The following is a 26,916-nucleotide window of genomic DNA, read 5'->3' on the forward strand; positions in this document are numbered from 1 at the left end:
GTATTCAGTCTCTAACAGACAAAACTGAAATGGGACTGAGTCTTTGAGGTTTTCTAAATGTTCTTATTCCAAGTCTCAGAACATCAGGAAGCACAGTAGATGGTGCTGATGTTCATACAGAACAGTGACAGGGGTTCCTGACCCAAACTGGAAGAGCTCAGCTTACAGCAAGAGGACCTGTGAAGCAAAGGCAAAAAGGTCCGGGTTGTGATGACTATCTTGAATCCCTTACAATTAAACTAGTTTGGTAGGAAAAGGAAATTCTAGGAGTCCTGGCTTTGCTGCTGAATTAATTACTGATCTTTTCTGTGCCTCGGGTTTTTTTTAAATCTATGAAATGGAAGTTATTAGTACCTGTTGTGCCTAATTCAGTGTTATGGAGATAAAATTAGACAACTAAAGTGAAAAGTGTTCTAAGAACATGAGCAGAAGATAACCCAGCAATGCTAAAATCTTACTACTACTTATTTCATTTGCAGTCACCATACTCTTATGATTTAATAACAGCAAAAGAAGTTACAAACAGTTTTATTTTTCACTTATGTTCTTACTTAAATCACTTCTCATTTTGTTCTCCTTCCAGAAAATAAAAATTTGGGAAATAGCTTCCATGGTAAGGTTCCTAAGTCTCAAATAATTAAGTACTATATAAGGTTTTAAATTAAAAAAAAAATTCCTTTTCATAATTTTCACTGCCTTAGCCATGTCACTAACCATGAGGGGAGAACGCACTAGAGTCACTTGAATTCCCACCTCCACTATAACATAACCAATGGAGCAAAAAGAAGAAAAGGTTGGACAAATTATATCCCACAGAAAATACAAACAGGGATGCACTGGAGGGGGAGTTCCTCACTTCTGAACACCCTTTATATCTCTAAACCAGAAACTAAAAATGCTAATAGAAGAAAATTGTATTTTCAAATGAGAGGTATGAAAAGGGCATAAATATAAATGAACAGATTCACATATTAAAGAACAAACATCCCCACCCAGATTAAGAAACTGAACACTGTCAGCATCCCAGAAGCACCCTCTCCACCATGTTCTCCTCCTTGATGACATGCCCTCTTCCCACCCCCACTCACGTACATGTGTCCTTGATGTGTCCTGGTGCATGAGAGCTGTGTGTTCTCTAGGACAGCAGTTCTCGAGTGTGGTCCACCTCTTGGAGGAGGAAAGGACTCTAGGACCCCTGGGGATCTCTATATCCCTTCAGAGAGTCCACAAAGTTAAAACCATTTTCATAATAGTTCTAAGATGTTATTTGCCTTTTTTACACTTTTGGAAAAAAGTGAAAAATGTGGGTGGGTTCAAGATGACATGATGAAGGCAGTGGCATCAAATTGAACCAGCAGTTGTATTCCTTACCTCCACACTCTAAATGTGCCAGGTTCACATTAAAATGTTCTTTGTAAACAGTAAAAATAAATTTTATTAAATTTGTTCTTTAGGATGTGCATACTGCCAGTTATAAAAACAGTCACAGAGCCCTGGCTGGTATAGCTCAGTGGATTGAGCACAGGCTGTAAACCAAAGGGTCGTGGTTTGACTCCCAGTCAGGGCACATGCCTGAGTTGTGGGCCAGGTCCCCAGTGGGGGCCATGTGAGAGGCAACCACACATTAATGTTTCTCTCCCTCTCTTTCTCCTTCCCTTCCCCTCTGTATAAAAATAAATAAAATCTTAAAAAAAAAAACAGTCATGGGGATGTAAAATACAGCATAGGGGATATAGTCAATACTATTGCAATAACTATATATGGTGTCAGATGGGTACTAGACTTACTGCGGTGATCACTTTGTAAGTTACATATATGTCTAATCACTATGTTGTACACCTAAGATAAACATAATATGGTATGTCAACTGTAATAGAAAAGTTAAAAATTTTTAAATCTCTACCCTTCAGCATATGTCTTTTTAATAGTCTGTGTGACGAAGTGGAGAGTACACATAAAGCACTTCTGCTACATACCAAGGTACAAAGGTTGCCTGGAGAAAGGCACTTGGGCAATTGTTTGCCTTGGAGCTGGGTGAGCACAGCTGCTTTTTTCATGGGACACCATTTTTACTGAAGGAGTGACAGTCGGACGAACTATGGTTATTCAGACTTGAGTATCTGACAGACAAGTCAGCCTCTTTGAGAAAACAACCGACAGTTTGGGTGCCAATGATAAAATCTGGACTTTCAAGTGAAAATTACAATTTCGGAAAACTTGTATCTGCCACTACGTGCTTGAAACGCTTTTCTGATGGGATCGGTAATGAACTTAAAGAATGTGACATTTTAATATTATATAATGAAATGTGTCAACAATGAAAAGATCTGCATAACCGAGTAAACCAGTATTTTCCAAATCATCACTGCATGATGTTACAAAATCCTGCATGAGTAAAAATCTATTAAACACGCAAGGTAAACTGAAAGATTTTAATGTTGCAAAATAATTAAAAGTTTATTGGTATGGTTTCAGATTTCACATTGTCTCCAACCTCTAAGAACCTACCTTTTGTAGCTTTAGTGGAGTATCAAAGAAGAATATTTACAATTATTTGAAAAGGTTATTAAAATAGTTCTCCTTTTTCCAACTATATATCTGTGTGAGGTCACCTTTTCTTTGTATACTTTAACCAAAACAACATACCGCAACAGAGGAATGCCAAAATAGATAGGAGACTCCGCTGTCTTCTGTAAAGATGGACCTTAGACAGGCTTGCAAAACTGTAAAACAATGTCACTCTTCCCACTAATTTTTAAGTAATTTTTCATAAAAGCTAAGTTACATTAACATGCAACCCATTAACATGGGTTTTTAATAAATAAATAATTTTAAATTTCTCTATTTTTAATATGGTAAATATCAATAGATATGATCCACATAAACAAAAGGTCTTTGAGTTTCTCAACCATTTCTAAAAGGGTACAGTGAGATCAAAAGGTTTGAGGAACTGCTACTCTATGGTATAAATCTAGGAGTGAAACTACTGGATCGCAGAGTATCTGGTCTTCAGCTTTACTAGATACTGCCACACTTTTTCCTACTGTGGTTGTACTGATTTATACTCCTACCAATAGTTCTTTATGTATTCTGAATATAAGTCCTTTGTCTGTTATATGTGTTCTCAATACTTTCCCCAATCTATTTCTCCAATATTTTTAGTGAATAGAAATTCATCAAGAGTAATCAAATTTATCAGTCATTTCCTTTATAGTCAATACTTCATGTCTTGTTTATGAAATCTCTCCTAACTCTATATTCTCCAATTCTTCTAAGCATTTTATTGTTTTGCTTTTCACAGTGAGATCCATGGCACTACAGGTTTATCAGTTATTTAGGATCTCTGTGGGCTTCTGTTTGCAGTAAGAAACTCAACTACTCTGTGTCTTCATGTCTCATTTAGAAGTCATTCAGTATGGCTGTCAAATTTCTGCCAGTTACCTCTCAATTTAGCTTAAGAGATAGTAGGCTGGGGATTCAAATGCTTCAACAGAAGATCACAAATAAGAGACCTTAGTTTTTCAACTGACACTTGATTAAGTAAAGCTATCATCCACCCCTTTATAATGTGACTATGAACAAGAAAGCTGCCCTTCATGCTGCCACAACAAAGTTTTCAAGAAGGCTGTGTTGATGTTTTGTTTTAAGGCAGAACTGAAAGCACTCTGGGAAATTTTCTAGGTCTACAGGATTTCAGTTTTTCTCAGCAAAAGGTAAGTCCAAAACAGTGGAGTGCAGTTGCATGCATTTGTTTTCCTTACTTTAAAGAGAGCTGGGGAGTAGCTCCAGAATATTCCTCAGTAGGAAAAGCACTGTCATATTCACTATGGGAACTGGAAAGGGCATTCCTGTCACATATTTGTCACCCTCTGCGATACCAGCATCGTTCTGCAATGTAAGTTATTTCTTCAATAGGACTAAATAAATAAATATCCATGCCTAAATATCTGTTTAAACATGAACATACCTACCTGCTACTTTTAATGTCTAGCATAGTATTTTTTCCAACTATAGATCATTATGATCTATAGTTAATCATAATGATCTATAGTTGAATGAATAAAATCAATTAGGTGAATTATAATCAGTATTTTTTAAAGATTTTATTTATTTATTTTTAGAGAGAGGGAGAAAAAGAGGAAGAGAAACATGATGTGAGACAGAAACAGCTATCAGTAGCCTCGCTCACCCAGGCATGTGCCCTGACCAGGAATTGAACCAACAACCTTTTGGTCCACAGGCTGGTGCTCAATCCACTAAGTCACACCAGGGCAATAATCAGTATTTTTTTAAATGAACTACAATAGTATAGAATAGAAAATATCAGACTGTCCTTACATAGTGAGGGTATTGTTTCATGATTTTTTTTAATTGTGTGTGTTTATGTGTGTCTTAATGTAAAGCATATTTTTTACTATGGGCTTCTGTCAAAACATTTACAAGGTACTAGTCTGATATGCTGCAGTGAGCAATACATGCTAGGGAATTTCCTTCCTAAAAACTATCTCTTATCCTGGAAAATACCTACCCACTTCCAGTCGTCTGGGTAAATGCACATGCTGCCATGTTTCTACATGACCCCCACCTCCCAGACCCCTACTCAGTGACATATGACCAATATTGTTCTGATGAGTTCACTGCCAATGACTTCTTAAAATCTAACATCCAGAGGAGTTTTCAGTGACAGAAATTATAACATACACTGGTGGTGGTCATGCTTCCAGCCACGTGGGAAGGTGGTCTGCCTTAGAAGGAATAAAGTGAACATACAGAAAGAGGCAGAGGTGAAAGGTGGAGAGAGTTCTGGCCATATCTGGGCCAACTGCAATACTGCTCTTCCCACAGATTGGTGCCCCAAGCCTTTCTTAGATTCATAGGTTTCTGACACTTTCAGTCAAATAGATATACATGCACTGCTTGTGTTTCTCCTGAAGTCTTGGGGGCTGTAGTGGTGCATTGAAATTTCAAACTCCAATGAATAATGAATTAGGTTCTTGCCCTAAACTCCCCCTCCACCATTCATCATCTAAGAGGGAAATTTGGCACAACTCATAAAAAGCTCCAAATAGAAAAAGGATTGTTATTGAAATTCAACTTTGGTCTTCACTACCAAAATGAAATGAAGGACACTTTGGGGTAAACACAGTAAGTGGAAGCAGGACCCTCAAAGCCTCTTCAGCAAAGTTCATATATGTACCATTTATAAAATTTTGCCTCTGTCTTTGACCTGAAATGCAACCAGTGAGACACATGATGGTAGAAGATACTGCACAGGTTTTAAGTCGACAGGGTATCTGTTTGTTTTTTTAAAGCTAACCCAAAATCATTTCATCAAGTTTTAGGGCCTGGAGAATGCAGTGAGGGCAAGGTCACCTGATTATAGCCAAGTATATGCTGAGTATGATTCAAGGACTTAAATGCAGAAATATGAGAGAATTAAGAGAGGTTGGCTGAAGAGCAAAACCTTTAGCTGACAGAGGTGAGTACAGTCCAATCCAAAAGACTAGGAAAACTAAATGCAGCTTTTAAGTTTAAGAGAAACTTTTCTTCTAAGAATACAAATACAGCTTCATTCTATATCTGCTTTACTGGAGGCTAGTTTGCCCTTGAAATTTATAATCCAGCTGCTTTTGTGTGTACCTGAATATTTCATGCAGAACACTGCAGAAACTGACCCATTTACACAATATAGTTTGTTCAGCTTTAGAAGTAACTACTGAGAAAGACACACTTTAATTCTGGTGCAAGTTAGGTCTATAAAGGCATTCTGTGAGGTTTGTTTTTTTTTTCCTGGCATAGTGATCTCTTTTATACAATGAAACTTTTAATTATTCTGATCAATTCTGCATTCCCTATCAATTCAGCTTGACTTGGAGACTGCCCAACTTAGCAGTTTCAAAAAGGTTCTCCAGGCTCTCAGCTGAACAGCTCTTACAGAAGGCTAGCCAGCATGTGACTTGCTCAACATCAGCTCTCTGAAAATATATACTAAGGGGTTAAAAGTTACTAGCAGAACTTTATAACAAGGCATAACAATATATGATTTTTCACACTCAAAACTTCTAGGGACAATGCCTAAAGAGGAATCTGGTGCTAACAATCAGTTTGATTTGCTTTTGATCTTAATACTTCAACTTCTCAGGGACAGGCAGCATTATTCTGAAAGTTCCCAAAGTGGCTACAGTTGTCATTTTTCATACAAAGACATGCTCATGTAAAAAACGGCTTCATCATAAATGTTTCCAGAAGACTGAGACCAATTCAGGGTTACCCATGAATCTATTTGTGACATTCTTAGTCTTTCGTGTGGCTGAACACGTAGCACTGGGCACATTTTACCCTGGATTAAGTCTCCTGTACTAGATCTTAAACTCCTGCAGGGCTGGTTCCAGCACAGGGTTTTGCACAGCATAGATGCTCAGGAAAGTTTCCTGGGATGAGAACTGTAAATTCTGTTTAAGGAAGTGTTCTTTCTTTCTTTTTAATCCTAACTCAAGGATATACATCCATTGATTCCAGAGAGAGAAACACTGATAGGAAAGGATGGAACCTACAACCCGGGCACATGCCCTAACCGGGAATGGAACCTGCAACCTTCAGTGTTCAGGACGACACTCCAACCAACGAGTCACACCAGCCAGGGCTAAGGAGGTGTCCTCTTTAGAAGAAAGAGAACACTGGGTCTAAGTCTGGGGAAATGGTCCCTCGTCTCCGCATTGGCTGCAGTTTCACTTTCCTTATGAAGAGCTTTACTCTAATTTTTTTTGAAAAACTGTATATCAAAGCTGAATGATTCCTAAGGTTCATTCAGTGCTGCCACTCTGATTCTAAGCAAGAAATAACAAGGCTCCTATTTTTTATTGGATTATTAATGTCAAAGTCAATCAAGAAGTTGCCCTTTGATGATACATATGTTCTTACTTTGAGCAACATGATTGGTCACTAAGCCGGATTTGCTGACCGTGGTTTTGTGTGAAGATAGGAGAGTGAGAGGTATGGAAGACCAAAAAGTTGGATGTTATCAATGTGCTTGTTCCTAGCTTGGTGAAAGGAATAGTGGAGCAGAAGTCAAATGACAAGAATTCCAGTTGTGGCTTTACTGCTTACTAGCTATGTGCCCTTCGATAACTCATAAACTGTCAGAATTCTGTTTCCTCTTTTACAAAGGGGAAGGGCAATACCTCACATAAGGTGGCTGCAGCTGCAGGTGCTAAAGAGAATAATGATTCTGAGAACACTTATACACTGCAAGGCACCAACCATACGAATCCAGGAGGTATGGCTACTTGTCACATATCTGCCAAAATATGTTCAACAAACTCTAAAGAGTTAAAATAAAAAGCTAATGTTAGAATGAAGGGTAAAAATTAAAATTCTACTGTGTTTTCTGCTCATATTATGTCCACCATGAAACAGACAACACAATAATTACCTGAGTTAAAATCTAAGTCCAACTTGGCTCTCTCACTGCTCTACCACTGACTTCGGTTATCTCACATCTGTCCTCTGCCCTCACTACTATTTGTTTACAATTACAAACAGCCTCTGCAGTGCCGAGAAACTCCACTGCTGTTAAATGGGAAACTGGGACACGTTGGGCTTTAGCTCTTTTAACTTAGAGTGGGGCTGGGCAGACCCCGGCAGCCATTCCTGTAAGACGTGGGTGTGGGCTTCCCCCAAGGGCAGTGCTGGGGAAGCCCGCCATGGGTGTGCACACTGCATGGGCCACTCACTGCAAAGGCTGCTCCGCTCCTGCAGCAGACCTAGACTTTGAAATTTCCCTGCACAACAGAAGTGAGAGGCTCAGACTGGCAGCTGTTACTTGCTCCTTATTCTCTGTCACTCACAGAAAGAAGCTAAGATGGTGAGAAGTTCATTGACTTGTTTTCTTTGTCAAAGCAGATTTTATGTACTTCACCTCTATTCCCATTGTAATTTTTTAAGCCAGCAGCATCATCCTTTAAAGGCAAATTATTCTTTTTCCAATTAATAAAATACAGAAGAAATGGCTCTTTTGGTTCATTTCAAGTTATGCAATAGAATATGTTTCCTTTACCCCAAATGCACTTTTTGCCTTGGATATAATTTAGTCAACTTACAATATGGTGCTTGCTTGTTGAGGTTGCTAATACAGTTAACTTCTGATTATTACAGTTTCATTTGTTTTTGAATGCCCATTATATACCAAAGTGCAGTTTAAGAAAGCAGTTACTTTTTTAAAATCGTATTTGCCCTTTATAATGTTTAGGATTTTAACACATTTTCTGCCTAGCTAAGCTAAAATCAACATTAATTTGCATTCCCTAAACATACACATCCCTCAAAATCAGGGGCTAGCTCAAATGGGCCATTGAGCAGAAATTTACTCTGCTCAATGTAAATTTTCTCAGGTGTAAGAAATTTACTGTGGATAGTCTACACATACCTAAACATGCTTCCCACTTATTCTTAATGTCACATTGAAAAACGGCTCAGCGTCACAAACAGAAAACCACATTGTCTGCAATCTGAGGTATTCCCAAACCATATATGCAACTATAAATCATGGAAGATAATTGTTCTTTTCCACTTTGTACACCTACCTGAAAATAAGCTAGAAGTGGGCAAGTGAGAAAGACAACTATTTTATATAACAAGTTATATTTTAACCAGTGGCTCAACTCTCTCTCTCAATTCCCAATAAAAGTCTGATTTCTTACTAATACAACAGTTCTTTCATGTTGATTTTGTCTCTTCCAGTTGACAACACAAAAGAATTACTATATCATTCATCCACTCAATTTTATGTAGCTTTCAGAGGCTAAATGAAGAACAGGATCATGCTGTTAATAAATCTTTCCCATTAAGCTTGTGAGTGTGGACTTATGCTAGATTTTCCAAAAGGCTCCCTCTGAGGCAAGGGAGTGGGTGACCTTATTGTCTAGGAGTTCCCAAATGCAACAAGACTATAACTGATTTTAATGCACAGATGTCTTGACTGGGAAAAAAATTCATAAATCATCATCCCACACATTTTAGGTGGGAGAGGAAGTAGCAGAATAGAACAATTAACAATTACTAGAGAACTTATTTAATATAAGGAAAAGAGAGACAAAACAGTGTTTTGAAGGCTTAAATTTCAGTCATTCTACCACTTGCTAACTTTTTAATTCTCTGGACTTGAGTTAGCTCATTTCTGTTAGGAATAACTCCAGTTCTCCTCATTTACGCAGGTGTCTTGCTAAGATTATACATGGAAATCCAAGGCTAGGCACTTTATAAACAGTTTTAAAAGAGCTACTCCAGTATGTCTGACATGAATGAATTTCTCTGCGTTGCATTTACTCAAGCGTGACTGGAGATGATCAAAGCCAATGACAGGACTTCAGCAGTCCTGTGAGAATCTCTAAAGTGGGGCTGCTATCACTGCTGCACGAAGTGACGTCGGGCTGTTGTTTACAGAAGAAGAAAGGCTGCCAATTTCCACTGAGCAGAAGACCGCAGTGGCCAGCCTCCTTTGGCGGAGCGTGAGCAAGAATGGACTCTTTATGTGTGGCATGTGTGTACATGCAATGGCTCACGTGTGAGGGCACCAAAACAAGAAAACTGCTTTGTGTGCAAGCACCAGCCCACGCTTTGGGGTTTACGTTTTCACTACAAGGACTAATGAAAATCGATCAAAATGTGACTTTCACTTTGTTACTCTGAAGGAAAAAGTAAAAAACTGTCACTCAGAAACTTCCTCCTCAGTTTGACTTTTTGAAAACATTTTTAAAGCAGAGCAGTCAATTCTAGTTTTTACAGACTCCTTTAGTTTTATAAACATTCACTAACAAAAAGAATTATGGAAGATGTGTTTCAATGCATGAAATATATTCAGACTGCAGTAGCCAAGTTTTACAGGAACGACTTCATTTTCAGAGTGGTTGGAGTTGCTTCCTCCTATAAGTTCAGGAAGTACTCACTCAAGTATTAACATACTCTAACTGAATCCACTTTGGGGAGATGTTTTGTTAAGTTTATGACTATAAAGGGAAAAAAATCTGGCTTATTAACATATGCCCATTCATGAAATTTCCTGGCAGAAAGCAACCTTATATTAAATCAAATTTAGAAGGGAAAAAAGAAAATAGGGGCTGCATTCATTATACTCTTTCTTCAACTATCCATCACCTTCTGGGACAGCAGTCAAATCAGGGATAATATGGGAACAGATCATGTTTATAACTGGCACTGAAACTTTACTTCAGACAATAAATCCAGTGTAAATCCAGCACTGGAACACTGAAGAAGAGACATGGAAAATCTTTTTGGTACCTGGAAATGCATTTTCTTTGGTCCTGTTGTAAGTATATCTGAAAAGGGAGAAACTATGGCTCAGTAATAAAATGAAGTTGAGGAAGAATCCTAAGTTCTGTTTTTGGCTCTGTGGTTGATTACAGTATAATCCTAGGTCAAATTCTTAGTATCTGAGAAATGAAGGTGTTAGTAGCAAATATTATTTTTCAATTTTTAGGGCAGCATAAGAAAAAATATAGTAAGTAAAAAAATTTTATGTAACATTTCATTACAGGAATTAGAAAATAATAGAAACATGGGCTGGGAATCCAGCCTGATATTGGCCAACTCCTTTGAGAGCCGGGGAGGAAAACGTGCTAAACAAGTAGGAAGTGTTATTAACACTTCCTTCATTTCATAGTGAGACATAACAGTAGCATGAAAAATATGGCACCAGTTCAACTTTTCCAGGGCCAGTTTTAGCAAGTAACATTGGCCACATCTTCTAAACACATCGAGAAACCTGAAGGGCCATACCTGGGCTCCTCCTTCACGTGAATACTAAAAATGAACAACAGAAAACTTTGTAGAAAAATATGGAAGTAATTTTAGATTCTACTTGAAAATGGCTGTTACTAACTTCATTCCTTCATGTAGTGAAAAACACCTGAGTACAGAGGTCAGTGATGATGCAAAGTAATGATAACAAAGTGGTGACATGTAGGAACATTAATAATCTGGCAGTCGGGATATTTTAAAAGTGGAGGAATTTTATTGACTGAAGAGAACAGTGATTAGAGCAGAATCTCACATATCTTGAGTCAGTGCAGATTCATGAACTTTAATTTTAATTTAAAAGAAATGAAAGTTTACATAAAGTAAAAATGTCAACTTGTCAGTCAGAGCAATCAGCAAGAGGAATAGTAAGAAAAACTGAATTGATAGTAATCCTTATACTTAATATGCTCCCCTATCCAACTTACTTAAAATCCTAAAATCAATGATTTGGACTTCATTTTTGTTTCTTCCTGTTTGTCAAATCGACAGGATCACTATAAAGCAATTATAAATGCACACCAAGAAAATGAGAGCAAATGAAGAGTGGAAATGTATAACTGGATTGACCAAGTGCCTGAATTTCCATTGAACACACTGTGGCTCAATGGCTGCCCTCCAGTATACCAAAACAGCGTCTGCTCTGTGGTTTGCTATGCATTTGCTTCACAAGCTGACTCCCTGGGAGCACTAAAGGCTTTAAGAAGCCACTACACTAATGCTCATAGGTGACTACTAAATCATTTCAACTTCAAAGACATACTTAATAAAAGAAAACTCAGTTCCATTTCAGTAACTCACTGAACAGGGCAGAACTTTTTGCCAAGTACTTTTTCCTACTCATAAACATTTCTTTCTTTGTTTTCTCATCACATAATGGTGTGCTGAGTTTGCAGTAGCACCTGCATCCAGTATTCAAAAGTTAAAGGATTCACATTCTGAAGGGCATCTTGTTTTGTATCCCTACAGTAAGAAGTAGGGATACTATTAACTGGAATGTTAACGAGCTGGACAGAAAAACAGCTTGACAGTTTTCAAAAGAGTAATTCTCGTACCAGCAATACCTTTAAGTGTACAAATCGCTAATATAAGAAGCAGCAAAAGAGCCAAAGAGAAAGCTTTCATTTTAAGAAATAAAAGTCCATTTAAAAAACCTTTCTTATTCATATAATTATTCAAAAATAAGAGTCACAGAAGAGTCCAAAAGAAGTGAAACCTAAGTCACCAGAACACTCACCAGAGAACATGTGAAATGCTGAGCAGATTACACAAATGAAGAAAAAGTGGTGGCAACAAGCACCTGTTCTCTGTCACCCACCCCCACAATGTAGATTCTTTACCCATCTCTGTGTCCAGTCATCATGTGAAAGCAAAGCATGCAAACAAATACTGGTCAAATGCTTTTATGTCTTATTCAGAGATCCTGAACTAGCCCAAATAGAAAATGTCTCCATTTTCTTTTTTTAATTAAATTCATTGGGGTGACACTGGTCCATTTTCACCATATTGTTCTTACAATGCATAAGCACTGCAATAAACAAAACCTAAAATTCATGACCCCTGTCAACTTAGTGTGCTTGTTCCTCAGTAGTCACTATGTTATTAGCAATAATGTGAAATGAGTTGCAGAACTTGACAAGAGTGCTGAGAAAACAGGGGCGTCTCCATACCACGAGATTTTGTCGCTAAATTGGGAAAATCAACCGCATCACTAGCAGAGTTCATGAATTTGTCAACAATAAAACTAAATTTATGGCTAATTACAGATAAATTTTTCTGACAATCAAACTTTTCCACCACAATACAATTCTAATAATACTCTCAAACTACCCTTTGTTTTTGTCCAGTTGCAATTTTTTTAATTACTTCTCAAAACCCAAGTTGACCAGGAAGTGTCCCCAAATGCTTCAACTCAGTCACAGAGAATAGCTAAAGATGCACAAACTGAATGGCACAATGCTTAATATGGCAAAACTGGACTCATGGCCCTAAAACTTCTCCATGGTCTTTCAGAAATAACAAAAATTATTCTCCAAGTATAATCACTTTTCCAAATAATTTTTTAAAAGCTACTACAAATAGCCCTAACTGGTATGCCTTGGTTGGTTGGAATGTTGTCTTAAACACCAAGAAGCTGGGGGTTTGATTCCCCATCAGGGAACACCCCTAGGTTGTGGGTTCAACCAATCAATGCCCACCCCCACCCCTGCCTCTCTCTTTTCCTCCCTCTAGAATCAATAAACACATTTTTAAATTTTTTTTAAAAAGCTACTGTAAATATATTTTCTTAGGTGGCTAACAGTTGCTCATTGGTCACACTGCAATATTCAGTCAAAAAAAGATCTCTTTATGAAAAATGAAAACAACAAATGATTTGGGACAAAAACAGTTTATCCTTAGAAGCCATTCCACACAACTTCAGATCCCACCCATGAGAAGCTCCAAAGCAGAACACAGAAATGACAGAATCAAGAAGGAAGACAAAACTCTGGCAATTACTGTGTCATTAGAGGATCAGGTCCTGGGCAATGACAGGCAGGTAATGCACTGCTCTCCAACTTATTCATTTGGACTTTTGTTCCATTCTCTGAAGGAGACTAAAAAGTAGGGGCAAGAAGAACAGAAGAAACATTTCTCAATAGAAAGGTAAAAAAGAAATTGAGTCAGTTCCAACTGCTTAGCCTTGGTTGGTTTCCTACCTGCCTGATTGAGTGTCTGAAGACAGAAATGCATTTCCGATTCAACTGCTGATCCCAGCAATCAGCAGGACCAACTGTGCAGCCATGAACAAATGTTTCCTACGCATGACTTTTCACATCATGGCAAAGCCAGCCTTATTCTAGTTAGGAAATTAAATTTCAGTTTGAGCCTTTGGATCATGATCTTTGTTTTCTTTTCATTTCTTTTTTTAACACTGGATAGTGGAAATAAAAATACATTCTCGTATTAGATGGGAAACAACAGCATTTCACTTTTCATTTCAGCCTCAGAGCCACTGGTAGCAAAGCTTAGCTAAACAGTAAAAGCATTTGTTACAGAGCAAAGGGAAGCTGTCCACAAAACTTTTCTACATGATTCTAAAATTAAAAACTTGCCCAAATCATCTGTCACCATTTTTTAGAGTAACCAATGGCACTTCAAGAAAACACAACACAAATTTCAAACATTTTTTTTAAACTCTAGCATTTTTAACTGAAATTATAGCCACAGTGTCCCCTTTTCTGGCTTCTTTAATAAAATTACTATTTATTTCAGATTTCTGCTTTCATTGTGCTGCTTTATAATTTAACATTTGCAGAACTTCATTTGAGATGTGTAAGACACATCAACACATACTTAAGTAGTTCCTTTAGAAAGTAACCCTCTGGCCAAAATGATTCACACCAGTAGAAGCATGAATTATGGACGGAACCATTCAAAATCTAAGTATTTTCAGTATTCAATATTGAGATCAATAGATACCTTGTCAACACTAAATATAAAAATTAAAGACAAAGTAAAAAAACTGTAACTGAAAAGAGACAAGTCAAGGTTCAGCATCTTCCAATTCAACAGAGATACCAGCCTTTCCACCCTTCTGCTCCCTTGCCACAGAGGTTGGCAGGAATTAAATATTTTACTTTAGGGGTCAGGAAGGATCAATTGTTCTCCTTCTAGAGTGACCCTGTTGTTTAGGTAGAACTGGTTTTGTTTTGTTTTTTTAATGTGAAGATCTTCCCATGTGATTGTGATAATTTTGCAGGTGTTTCAGGAGTGCCTTAGAAATCCCACAGGGGGGAAATGACAATCCTTCTCTACATATTTTGAAAATGGCATGCCTGAACAAAGACCCTGGAGTCTGCACATATACTGGAAAACACGTCTTTTGAAGATGACTATCTCATGGTGGGTGAGACAGGGTTCAAGACCAAACAATCCAAAAAAAAAAAAAAAACCGCTGGTGATTCTTTTTAGAAAGTTAAGTTCTGGAGAAACCAAAGCAGCTAAACTACCATGATAAGCCCAGATTTTCCCAAAGTATCAAAAACCTGGTATATCTTGGACAACTAAGATACTATATTTCAAATAGAACATTTTATTTTGCTGACTTTTTCAAAGGTCATGGTGCAAATTTTTTTAATAAAAGGAGAAAATCTATTTTGACTCATGATTTTACAGACAGTTAAAGAGATTTTTGTTCACGTTTGATCTGGAGTTTGATAACTACGTACATGCTGTTCACAGTTTTTCTTCAGTGGATTTGGAATAATATAAGTGAAGCTGAAATACATAAGGAAACAATAAGCTGGCCCAAGGCAGATTAATGGAGGGTATCTGACCAATTGCAAAGTATACACCAAATCCTATGTCCTAGATACTGAGGAGGCAGGACAGATGAAAGACCAGTTAAGGAGTGTCACTTAAGTACATGCTTACTAGTATGGAGTGTGGCAGTGTCAAAGGAAGACAAAATTTTCTGTAAGATGGAAAGGAGAAAAAGATAGAAATTAGTATTTATTAAATATCAGCTTTGTGTTTATTGCTTTACCTATTATATATTAGTTAATAACCACAGAGGTTGATATCACTGTTCCCATTTTAGAGCAAAGAAAATGAGGCTTAGAGAGGAATAATAAACACTGTTAGCACTAATGTCCACTGCTACTTCTTCTCCCTAAGAGAACCCTATTCCCAGATTATTGTTCAGATAAGGGCAGAGCTGCCGAATCAGAGAAATAGACTGACAGTCCACGCCTGTGAAGAGATATCTGACTTCCTCTGAATACTATAGTATAGGAACGTGAACCAGCTTGAGGAAGGAGCTAAAAAAGAAGTTGGATGCCAGCAAGGAGTCTGGCACAGCAGAAAGATGCTAAAACCCTGAGCCTCAGATGTGACCAACTCTGAAGCCTGCTCTACCTCTGAACTTGTAAAATAATAAATTTCCTGATGATTCCAGCAAGCTTGAGGGTGGTTTCTGAAAATACCTTAACTGATAAAGAATAACTTCTCCAAGGTCACCTACAGTAAGTGGCAGAGCAAGTATATGAACCAACACCATTCTGGCTCAAAACTGAACTTTTTCCAGTAAACCACACTGTGGCATGAACTTTGATGAATGTTTTTCTCATGATACCATCATGCAATGTTGGAGCTAGAAAGGCTCTTACCTCATCATAAAAACAAAATGCATTTGTACCTCATAAAAATGCAGTGGCCTTATCTACCTATCTTTTGCAAAAGTTCTTAGAATTTTATATTCTGCAGAACTTCTCACTTCATATGCATTTACTTTCTAGTAGAATATGAACTCACATGCCTTTAATAAATGGAACTGAGCTCTTGAAAAGCAGTCCAAGTTATTATTAATTTTCTTAGGTGGGATAATGGTATTGTGGTTATGTAGAAGAATACCCTTACTCTCAGGAGATGCATAGTGAAGTATTTAATGGTAAGAGTTATGATATATGAAACATACTTTCCCATGGTACAAAAGTATGTATGAGAGAAAGAAAGGGAGTCATAAAGCAAAGAGAGCAAAAGGTTAACAATTACTGAATCTAAGGAATATGGGTGTTCATTGAATTATGCTTTCAAGTTTGCTGCATGTTTGCAAAATCTTACCATAGAAAGTATGGATATGGAGGAATATAGTGTGGGACACGGCACTGCCGAGCACAGTGTGGCTCTACGTGAGAACGACCTGTGGACTTTGAAAAATCTTGACGCCAGGGCCTCACCCGGACCTGTGGCCTGGGCATGGGTAATTCTAATTTATCTCATTGGTATGGTAGAAGAGCTTGAATTTTAAAGTTACAACTCATTAAAGTCCCAGCTCCATAAAGACAAACCTGAAAATTTCTGTAGACTATTTTTTTTCCCCAAAAATATTGCCAGGGCTTTAAACTTAACATAAGGATTAATTCCAACAAATAAAGAAACTTCCCTGAAACATACATTGGGTGACATAAGAAATATTCGATTAATATTAACCATCACTTTAACAAATCTGAGTTAACAACTTTCCTGTGCTGTGCTCAAGACCATGAGGGCAAAAAGATGGAGAGACTTAGGTTTTCCCTAAATATATCTATTCATAGGCCCAACATGCCAAAATTTAAATGATAAAAATGTCAAAAAAGGAAAGGAACAATATTTAAGGAGAAGCATTAAGCCATTAACCTCTTTTTTTAAAAAAAAAGTCTTACTAAATCATTCTTCTTTACTCCATGCCAAAGATGACTCATAATCTGTTAAACTATAAGGAAAGGAGGATTCCTTGAAAAATATACAACCCCAATTCTCCAAATTCAAATTTGTGCAAATTACCTAAAATACTCCAGTGAGCCTTACATATGGAAAAAAGCTCTCTAAGGTCCTATATCTAAATTTCAGCTCACACACAGGCCTCCTCAGTTCTATTTGTATTTCTTAATATATGTGTGTCTGGGGTACAGGATAGAGGTGAATAAATGGTAGAGGAAATAAAATAGAGAAATAAAAAATAAATGACAAATTTTAAAAATATAATTCTTATAATAGAGGTTTCACTTACAACCTATGTGGCTTTAAAAACGTTTTATTGACATACAATAAATGTGTTTATTTAAAATGTATAATTTGTAAGTTTTAACATACATATATAACCTTAAAACCATTACAGCAATCACAATAATAAACATGACTATCCTAGGTGGCCTTTGAATCAAATAGATGTGTCATAACATAGGTATAGCTTTCAAGAGAAAAAAATTTGTGATAGAAATTGTAATTTTTTTTTAAGCAAAAAAAGTCTCCACAGAAGTGTCCAAATACTTTCATCAACAGATAAAGGAAACACTCAAACTTTGATTTTTTCTCCCCTACTTGAAATTTAAGAGATAAGCATATACTGTGTCATTTTATCTTAGATTTAGATCCAAATAAACAAACAAAGGCACTCTAAAAACAAAGAGATTCTTAATATTTTCAAACATCCAGGAAAATAAAAACAAAAGCCATAGTCACATACCATTATGTTTGAAAATTTAAACACACACATCAGGAATTTGATTATTCCAAAGCATAACAATTTAGAAAGATTATACCTATATACCATAACAATGTATACAGACTTCCTGAATTTGGAATATTAGGCCTATAGCACTTCCATTCCACAGGCAGGGCTATTCCAGGCAAAGCTGAAGGGGAAAAAACTGTGCTCCAGTAACTCAAAGCCTCCACCTCCACTTCTTTCCTCCCCCTGTCAGTGTTTCTTCCATTTTTCAGGGAACTCCTTTGTCTATGGGACCCTCACTGGTGCACCAGGCTTCCCAAAGCTATGGAGGAACTTTTGTCCTCAAGAACCTAATCCATACCCATGGTATGTCTATATACTGTATTCTCGGGTGCAGAGTTTCTGTTTCCCATGAGGTAGCTAGCGAGGGAATGTAATAAACTTCTAGGACATGTGCTCCCTTCCCTTCCCCTTCCCTTCCCTGCTGCACAATTGCAGTAGCTAAAAAGGGGGACTGTTCTACCCTGAGGAGCCTAAGGCATTAGGAATACCTGTTAACCACCTTTGCCCTAGTTATAAAAAAAAAAGGGCAGATTCACAGGAAGGCCACCCAGGATCTCCAGAAGGCAAGCCCATTTGATCCAGGCCTAAGTTTACTACAGTGGCCTACATCAGACTTCCCATCAAACTAAATCCTATAACCCTTAATACAAGAGATTTCATTTTCACATGGAGCTCCTTTGTCTCAACTGGACTGTGAATGCCATTATGGACAGGCACCATGTCTTACTAGTCTGTGATGCCCTCAAGCACTTGTCACAGCTACTGAATGTTTATGAATAAAAATTAAATTGATGAAAATTTTTATATTATATTAAATCTCATTAATGCTATTTTACTAAAAAATACTTAGATTTATTTACTTTAATATTTGAGATAAAAATATACACTAAGAATTTTGTTTATTTAGGAAATTAGTTTTATAATCAAGAAACAAAAGATTAGTTCTTTCTGTGCACTAGACAAAGCAAATTTAAGATTTTATTGTTAATTGTGCAATATAGCTGAGATGATACATTTCCATTGTGCAATTTTCAGTGTTACACTTTTTTTTTCAGGCTCTGTTACAAAGAAAACAAAGCAAATGGAGAAAAAACTTAAAACATATAAAGAAAACCTAGGAAAAATTTCAGACCATGTCCACTGTCAAGTTTCTAGGGTTCAAAAACAAGGATGATTTCAGATTTCTGGTGGAAACACCCAAGTTACATTATGTTTTTAGTATTTCAACTCAAACTCAAATGAAAATTGTCCACACAAATGAGTTTTGTTTCAAGATTTAGGATTCCTTTTATACCAAGTCAAAGGGCATAAAATCCATATAAAGAAATCTTACTCTTTTCCAGACCATTATTACACAATGTTTAGTATGACTAATCCAAACAGTAGATAATGAGCTCTATAACAGCAAATTGTTTGAATGTAACTTCTACAAGGAAAGGAATATTTGTCTTTTCTTCATTGCTGTAATGTATGTGCCTAGTAAGAGAAGCTGACACGTAGTAAGTGCTCAATAAATATCCATTGAATGAAGTGGAAGGAAGGAAGGGAGGGAGGGAGGGAGAAAGAGAGGGAAGGAAAGAGAGAAAGAAAGAAAGAATCAGTTAGGATACATAGGTATGCAAAAAAAAAAAAAAAAAAATACCAAGCTTCTTACATGAGGCACAGGTTTTATAAAGTGTAATTTCTAGGAAATCTCTTAATCAACTCCAAAACACAGTTTATCTAATCTTATAGTTTAATTATTTACATAAAAATAACAATGGACTGTTTGTTTTCTAAATCAAAAAGAGAATTCATTTTGTTTAATCAAACCGAAAGGTTTTCTACTACTGATGTCTGAATAATGTCAGATATTTTGAGAAATTATAAAACATTCTCTCCAAATCAATGGATTTTGGTATTTAGGAAAACTTTTTACTCAAAGGATTTTTATGTAAACCTTTTTTTGTTGAAAAATACATATGCATTTTCCTACCCTTTGATTTCCTGGGTGAAAAGAACCCTTAAAATAAAACAAAAGTTAACTCAAAGGGCCACGTTTCACTTCAGCTGAAGCCCTGGAAGACAATGAAGCTGATCGTTGCTTCACCAGGAACCATTAATCATTTAACAATGGTGAACTCTGGAAAACCTCACAGTGGACTTGGTCTGATGTTCAGTCTGGTTTGAAGGAGTTCAAAACAAAACAAAGGAGCTGCTCTTCACGTCTAATGTGATGTTCTCAGGCCAGCAACCTCCCACATACTCAGGTGGAGATGGTCATTGCCGGAACACCCTCCAGAGCTCACCAGGGCACTGCTCGAGGAGCACAACCAGGCTTGGATGTTTGAGATGTTTCAAGGTAATGTGGACAGAAAAAATTCTCTGGGTATCCCACCATAAAAGAGTTTAATAGAAAAGCAGTAAATAATAAACATGTTACAGTTTTCTCTTTTCCCACCTCACTTAAGCTAAAACTTGGTTTTAGGTTTACCAAATAGCCCTTTAAATTCTGTATAGATTAGATGATCAGAGATCTCATCTTCTGAGATAAGGCAAAACAAACTTTCCATATAGAAGCACTTTGCCTCAGTCTCATAAAAGCAGACTGAAATAAATGAAAACTACTAACTTCCTACCCTATACATACAGAGGCAAAGGCAAAAGATAGCTAAAGAAAAAGCCTGCTGTGATCAGGAAAAAGAATACCAATGTGAAAAGAAGATAGAGCAAATTAAGATGCTGTGTAAAAAAAGAAGACAAACTTATGTGAAAACATTAGGAAAACTGAGAAACAATGGTAGAACAAAGGAAAGAAGATTGTGAAAAAAATTAAATTAAAAGTGAACTGTTTGGGTCATTTTACTTCACTATGGTAAAAGTAACATTCAATATATTAAAGAGTTGTACATACCACCACACAAAAGATTATAAACATCAATGTGGACTTTAAATTCAAAGTGGAGAAGAAACCTAACATTCTAAGTTTTCATCAGTTGCAGGACTGAACAATAAGGACAAAAGGACACTGTAGTTTTAAAAGTTGCTTTCTGCTTAGCAACTTCATATTAGAGGATATTTGTTCACTGTACTCAATATTAGTTTAAATAAATAGTATTTCTTTGTGCATCCATTTGTTTTGATAGTCTTACTCTGAATACACTAGAATTTAACTTCCACTTAAAAAAGTAGTATCGTGAGGCTGTGACAACTCTTCTACTAACAACCAGCAAGAGGTAAAGCTGTATTAAAGCAAACTTACATAATGTGCTAACTCTGGGCTTTAGACTTCTGAAGACCACTAACTCACTTTTAGGGACAGGAAAAGAAAGACTAGTTTCTTAATATATAGCCTTTCCAAATGTGTCTTCACTCACCTTCTCAATAAAAGATTGGCTGGAACAAATGAAATCCTCTAAACCACTATATTCTGAAATGTACACATTTCACTGTATTCAAGGTACAAAATAAGTAAGGGGGGTCCAAAAGATAAATAATCATTTTGAAATTTAGAAGTAAATAAGTAACTAATTTTTTCTTTGAATATACTTCTAATGGTGTCTGATATATCTGAACAGGTTTCCCTGCAATGCGCAAGCAAGTTCTACAAGCTTTAACTTAACAAAATGCATTGTGTCTTACATACCCGTACCTAAAGTTTGTTCTTACAACATCAACCTCTGCTATAACCCACGATATACCAAAACTCAGTGTTAATATTGAAAACCCTGTTCAATTAAACCAAAGTTCCTTGCCTCTAAAAAGGTAACTTACATATTCTTGTGAATATGTCAGTAAAAATTCTTTTCAAATATAAAGTTAAAAGGAAAAGTGTCCTTAAGAGAAAAGATCTAAAATGTCATAATCTTCACTGGAGGATATGGGTTATTTTTATTAAATTGATTTTAGGGAGAGAGATACATCAATGTGAAAGAAAAACATTGATCCATCAGTTGCCTCCCGTATGTGGCCAGATGGGGGACTTAACCCAAAACCTAGGTATGTGCCCTAACCAGGAATCAAACCCAGCACCTTTTGGTGTACAGAATGATGCTCCAACCACCTGAATCACCAGGCCAGGGCTAAAAGGTCACAATTTTTAAATAAGGATAAACAAATATCCATTTCTAAATGTTGATGTTTTACTTTGTATTTGCTTGCATTTTGTCCTTCTCTAACGCTTTCAAAAAGCACTTACAACTTTCCCCTATAACATCCCCTATGAATGAGGGTAGGGCAATAGCCCTCATGGAGGTTAAGTGTAAAGCTCAAGGTTACGTGCCAATAAGTGTTGCTCAGTCTAGAACTCCATGGACCTTAATTCTAAGTTTATGTCAATAGATAATGCATACATTATTTTCCTCTATTTTTGATCACTGACAGTATAGCAGGTCCTCCAACGATATAGTTTAGTTCATCATTGTTTCATTATAATGTAGGAAATTAACTCTTGTTTATACCAATTAGGCTATGGTAAAACTGGTTTTGTTTTACATTGTTTCACTTAAAGTCACAGATGCAATAGATGATGTTAAGTAAAGTCAGTATACAGTTATTCATTTTCCTAATGTTAGAAGGCAGGATAGAAATTACAAGCCCTAAAGGTTTTATCTACCTCCTTCTCTTCTTTCCAAATAAGTCTTCATCAAAAACATTGCTTTTTAAAAAGTTGGAGACATTAAAGGAAATAAAGGAAAAAATAAACAAATGGGACTACATCAAATTTAAAAGTTTCTGCATGGCTAAAGAAACCAGCATCGAAATGAAAAGGGAACTGACTGTATGGGAGAACATATTTGCCAATGATACATTAGACAAGGGTTTACTCTCCAAAATATATAAAGAACTCATACAACCCACCACCAGGAAAACAAACAACCCAATTAAAAAACAGGCAAGGGACCTGAACAGATACTTCTCCAAGGAGGACATACAGATGGGCCATAAGCTTATCAAAAAATCCTCAACATCACTAGTCATCAGAGAAATGTAAATTAAAACCACAAACAGATATCACCTCATATCTGTCAGAATGACAATTATTAATAAATCAACAAATGACAAATGCTGGCAAGGATGTAGAGAAAAGGGAACCTAAGTGCACTGTTGGTGGGAATGCAAACTGGTGCAGCCTCTGTGGAAAACAGTATGGACTCACCTCAAAAAATTAAAAATAGGGTCACTGCCTTATGACCCAGAGAGCCTATTCCAGGAATATACCCTAAGAATCCTGAAACACCAATTCAAAAGAACCTATGCACCTCTGTGTTCATAGCAGCAGTATTTACAACAGACAACTGTTGAAAACAGCCCAAGTGCCCATCAGTGGATGAATGGATTAAAAAACTGTGGTTCATTTACATGATGGAGTACTATGCAGCAGAAAGAATTCCTACCTTTTGCAACAGCATGGGTGGAACTGGAGACTATTGTGCTAAGTGAAATAAGCCAGTTAGTAAAAGACAAATACCATATGACCTCACTTGTAACTGGAATCTAATGAACAAAATAAACTAATGAACAAAATTGAACCAGGGACCTGAAGAAATGGAACAGATTGAGAGCTGTAGGAGGGGAGGAGGGAGAGGGGACTGGTGGAAGGAAGGGGAAGGGATTAGTCAGCGAACACGTATGAATGACTCATGGACATGGACAGTGAAGAGGGGACTGATTGTGGCCGAGGGGAGTGGGCTGGGTGGAGGGGGAAAAAGGGAAAAAAATCAGAACAACTGTACTAGAATAAACAATAAAAAATAAAGTACAGAAAAAAGTTGGAAACATAAATGTCTGTAAAATACTAATACTCAAATGTCTGCACAAAACCATTAAATTCAAGGAAGAGATAAAAGATGTGAGCTACAGAAACAAGGTCATGCTAAAACATGTGAGGCAAAAAACAAGTGACCTTCCATCGTGAAGACCAGACACTTAAGTGTAGTTTCCAAGTGCCTACAAATTAGTTTTTTTAGGTTTCACTTTAAATTGGCTACTTTAAAAGTGTATGAACGAAAAAAGGGGCAAGTTTTCTAAATTAATTGTTTTTAGCCAACAAAAATTCATTACATACAGCTAAATTGGGTAACTGATAACTAGGTTAAAGAAAGGACTATGTATATAAAATTATCCACATTATAGTGCCTTGTATATGTTTTTGAAAAGTTTTAACAATGTTATGGAACACTGTAACACTTCTGAGTCTACTAATTAGATTTTGTTACTGAAGATATCTCTTTCATAAAAGATATTCTTATATTTTATAATATCAGAGGATATGATAATTAAACTAGATTTATTGACAAGTAAAATAGAGTGATTCTATAAATGAAGCAGGTAGTATGTCCCATCAATTTTGTTTATTTAAAAAATATATATTCCCTAATTGTGTAATGCCTATTAAGTGTGTGGTGAAGTTTAAAGTGTTTTATTTACTAATTACATACTCCTCCTTTATGATTCCTATTACATTATTTACTACATCTATTTCAAAAGCTAATTATTCACTAAGATTACTCAAGAGAAAGAGTTTCATTCTTGAATGAAAAGAGAAATAAAGCTTTGGTCCTTAAGGAAATGATGTCATTTTATTTTCACAGTGTTAATTTGATAAATTCTCTTTACTATTATTAATTCTGAAGCTGATAATACTATCACAATATCATTTGGGACATTCAAAAATCTAATCTGGATAATTCATACTAATTATAATAACATCTACTTCAATGACAAGTTTGGGAGTCAGAAAATCTTCATTAAAAAATGGACATGTCAGGTATCAAATGTACTTTTCAGACTAATTTTAATCTTCAAAATGAAAAATATCTTCTTAACAAAATATGTTCATTGTAATTCCCCTCATTTGTCCCCTATTTACAAAAGTAATAATTGAGAGAGTAAAAATTCAACTCAACAATACAAATAATAGCACAATACTGCTCCATAATACTGCTTATAATATCATTCACCTACTCATTAAACAACTTCAAGATAATGTTATTTAATTCATTTCATAGCACTCATTAAACTTCTTTATGTACCAGGCACTCTGCTAGGCACTGGAGATTACATTATGAATGAAACACTATTCTTACCCTCAAAGAGCTTTCTGATTAGTAGAGGAGAAAATCATACACAGCAAATGTGTGATAGGTGTGATTATAATAACAGAAGTAGGTATAGCCTCTTATGCAGGTTTAAATGAAAGAGTGATCAGCTCAACTAATCAAATAACTAAAATTCATAAAGACTCATATAAACACTAGTTTAAAAGTATAACTCCCATATAACATCATGCATATTGATAAGAACTCTGCTTATTTTGAGAGCAATAATTTTTTTCCTTTTTATTGAATTTATTAGGGTGACGCTGGTTAACAAAATTATACAGGTTTCAGGTGAACAATTCCACAAGACATCTGTACACTGTATTATGTGTTCACCGACCCAAGTCTCCTTCCATCACCATTTATCCTCCCTATGCTTTGCTCTACCTCCACCCACACCCCCTCATTCTGGCAATCCCCACACTATTGTCCACATCCATGAGGGGTTTTTCCCTTTTTTTTCTCAATCCACCTACCCCCCAGCCCTTCCAACACCACCACTGCCCCACAACAGCTGTCAGCCTGCTCTCAGTCTATAGGTCTATCTCTATTTTGCTTGACATTTCATTTTGTTCATTAGATTCTACATATGAGTGAAATCATGTGGCATTTGTCTTTCTCTGACTGGCTTATTTCACTTAGCATAATGCTCTCCAGGTCCATCCATGCCTGATAGCAATAATTCTTTATCTTTACAAAAATAAAAACAAACTTACTAATGTTTCAAGACATACAAGGAACATAACAGAGAATTAAACTTAAAAAGTACCAAATGCTAATCAAGATCTTTGTAAAGATGTACCAAACATTAGTCAAAATCTTTGCATATATTAACTCATTCCATCCTCACAATAACCCTATGAAGTAATTGCTTCTATTATCCTCATTTTACAGATGGGGAGTCTGAGGTTAACTTGACCATGGTCTCATAGACAGCAAAACGAAATGCTGGGACTTAAACCTACAGAATCTAGTTCTAGAGTTCTCACTCTTAATCACTATATTAGACATCCTCTCTAACAGTGGTGATGATGATAGAATAGCTAATAACAAGCGCTCTGTGACTTGCATTCTTATTTATCCTTACAGCAGCCCACTGAGGAAAAGTCATCCTTCCCATTTACAGGAGAAAACTAGTATAGGCCAGGTTTGAAACTTGCCCAAGGTGAAACAGCCATCTAAGGATGGCAGCAAAATTCAAACTCAGGAAGCCTGGCTCCTATGGTATGAGGCTTCTCAGTAATTCAGTCTTGACCTCATGAAAAAGGCCACATGATAAAATTTATTGAACAATTCAAAAAGCTTTATATAAGTCTTCCTGAAATACTTTGCAAGGTTTGGGGGCTTATGACAAGCATTTCCTTACAATAGCACTTGCATTTGAGTCAACTTGACTACTTTGGGCTGATCATAAACACATTTCTGCTCTTTAAAAAGAAATTTTTCTGTAGAAAAATGGCAGATTTCAGCAGAGAAACAGTCTATTCTTTAACATTAAATTTAGTAACAACTTATTCTGATTAGTCTGAAAGAGAAGGAGAGAATGAACTACTAAAAGGCCTTTCCTGTACTTTACTATTTCAAAACCTGTTTGATTTAGCCTAATTTGAATCTTGTGGACAACTAGACCAGAACTTGATTCAAAAAGAGTAATACCATTTTAAATAGGCTGAATTCTCAAAAGTAACCTCAGAGGCCAATTCAGAGTAACTCTTCTCATAATTTTTACTTTTATCTCCAATTAAATACTGAAGATGCATAAGGCAAGATTCTCATAAAGCATATATGGGCAAGCGTGTGTACTTCTGAGCTACCAACAATCAAGAAACTGAACTAAAATTTTACAAATTCTGCAGCATGACACTGTTTGAGAGCAATCAAGAATACAAAAGAGGGATATCAAAAGAAAAAAATAACCTATGTTTATCCTTAACACACCCCACCGGGCCCTGTGACTGAGAAATAAAAAATTCTGTGTTGTAGTTT

At 36.3% G+C, this 26,916-nt stretch overlaps 1 protein-coding gene and 1 long non-coding RNA gene across 3 annotated transcripts in view; one reads left to right on the top strand and one right to left on the bottom strand.

Annotated features, from left to right (window-relative positions):
- SERTAD2 (SERTA domain containing 2) overlaps positions 1 to 26,916 on the bottom strand; it is a 131,105-nt gene that overhangs the window by 102,843 nt on the left and 1,346 nt on the right. The gene's annotated exons all lie outside the window — the stretch shown is intronic.
- LOC118501114 lies at positions 4,300 to 9,882 on the top strand. Of its 2 annotated transcripts, none has more exons than XR_004903702.1 (2): positions 4,300 to 5,479; positions 9,213 to 9,882. It is a non-coding gene; the product is annotated as an uncharacterized LOC118501114 (long non-coding RNA). The 2 variants fall into 2 exon arrangements; XR_004903703.1 differs by having other exon boundaries at positions 4,304 to 5,479; positions 9,330 to 9,882.

Source organism: Phyllostomus discolor, chromosome 6 (genome assembly GCF_004126475.2).
Source record: "Phyllostomus discolor isolate MPI-MPIP mPhyDis1 chromosome 6, mPhyDis1.pri.v3, whole genome shotgun sequence".
Classification (NCBI taxonomy): domain Eukaryota; kingdom Metazoa; phylum Chordata; class Mammalia; order Chiroptera; family Phyllostomidae; genus Phyllostomus; species Phyllostomus discolor.